Below are 1,498 nucleotides of genomic sequence, written 5' to 3' on the forward strand. Positions count from 1 at the left end.
CACATACGTTTAGGACAACGTATAACATAACATGTCATATAATACAATATATGATGATATTAAAACCATCAAATTGTTACTATATCATGCATGGTATACACTTCCCAATACGTATTGGAAAATATTGCAATACGGTTTTGTCGTATTGCAATATATTGCAATACGGTTTTTGGTCGCAATACTCACCCCTACTAGTCATGCACGATTAGTTATGCACGCGGAAGTGAATTTCAGATGATTAAATTTCTAAAATTCTAGATACCTATAGACACATGTCTTAGCTATACTCTCTGTAAATATTGAGTTTATTGACGCACGATTAGTCAATATATTAGCAAATATATGCGTACCGTAATCTCCCGTACCGGCTTGAATATAGACACCGCCCGAATGGAGCCGCTGCGGTTCAAGGATAGAGATGATGTCCCGATTGAGACCTATGTCATTTCCGTAAATGTGGGGGTAGCCCCTTTAAACTCGACAGGGGTGTTCTTGAAGGTCTTCTTTGTTCATTTTGACCGAGAAACATTATGTGACTTCACAGGAAGTGTGCAAAAAACTGCCTTTCAGCGAGACTACTCGCCCGTTTCCCACTGTTTCTCAACATTGCTACGCCGGCGTCTTCGTTCTCCTGATTAATTGCTGTTAGCCATCTGTCTTTCCTCTCGGGCTACGGCAGCTCAAAGAATGATCGTTTTTTGTCACTTGAAAGACTGTGATTGCGGCATCCAAACACCACATAATTCCTTGGCACTATGCGCTGCGTGCATTGAGCGGTACGTTACTACGGTTTGTTTTCATCGGCTCGAATCTACATCCGGTCAAATAGTCAAAAGTTCCCGGATGTCCGCCCCCACCTATAGTTAGTATACATTGTCGTTACGCGTAAACCTAGTTCCAAATTAATATTAATAATAATAAATGTGTGCACATGCAGTCACAGATGAAATTGTTTTTTTTTTTAAATTAGAAGTATTAATGTAACTGATGAATTTTCTATTTGTCATATTATGAACATGTGAAATCATATGCTGATAAGGGGATACGTGTTTATTCAATAATGCATATACCGAGTTCCTGGTAGAAATAGGTTTTTTGCAAAATATGCGTACTGCATGTGTGGAACTCGAGTAATTCAAGGAATGAGTGTTTTACTATACTACCTTATTCAAAAAGTTTGAATGACCATTAGCTTTACACTTACTCATGCTCAGTGTGTACAAATGTGTATGCAGTGTGGCGACGGTAACATCCTAGTTGGCCTACTCCCATTTTGCCTACACCCATTTTGCCTACTCCCATTTCATCTACTCTCAGAATAAGTAATATAATAGTATCATTTCATCTACCACTAGTTAGTTTTATTTATTATTATATTAAAATTATTTAAAATTATATTAAAGAGACAGTAGCCTCTAGGATTTTACTGCATACAACTGTACTTACTGTATAACAAATCGTCTATACCCACATGTATTTGTCACCAGATACTTAATTA

At 37.4% G+C, this 1,498-nt stretch overlaps 1 protein-coding gene across 2 annotated transcripts in view; it reads left to right on the forward strand.

The window, feature by feature from the left end:
• Positions 1 to 1,498, forward strand: part of LOC106820665 (N-chimaerin-like) — a 12,792-nt gene that overhangs the window by 3,797 nt on the left and 7,497 nt on the right. The window lies entirely within an intron of this gene.

Source organism: Priapulus caudatus, unplaced genomic scaffold (assembly GCF_000485595.1).
Source record: "Priapulus caudatus unplaced genomic scaffold, Priapulus_caudatus-5.0.1 Scaffold42, whole genome shotgun sequence".
Taxonomy (NCBI): Eukaryota; Metazoa; Priapulida; class Priapulimorpha; order Priapulimorphida; family Priapulidae; genus Priapulus; species Priapulus caudatus.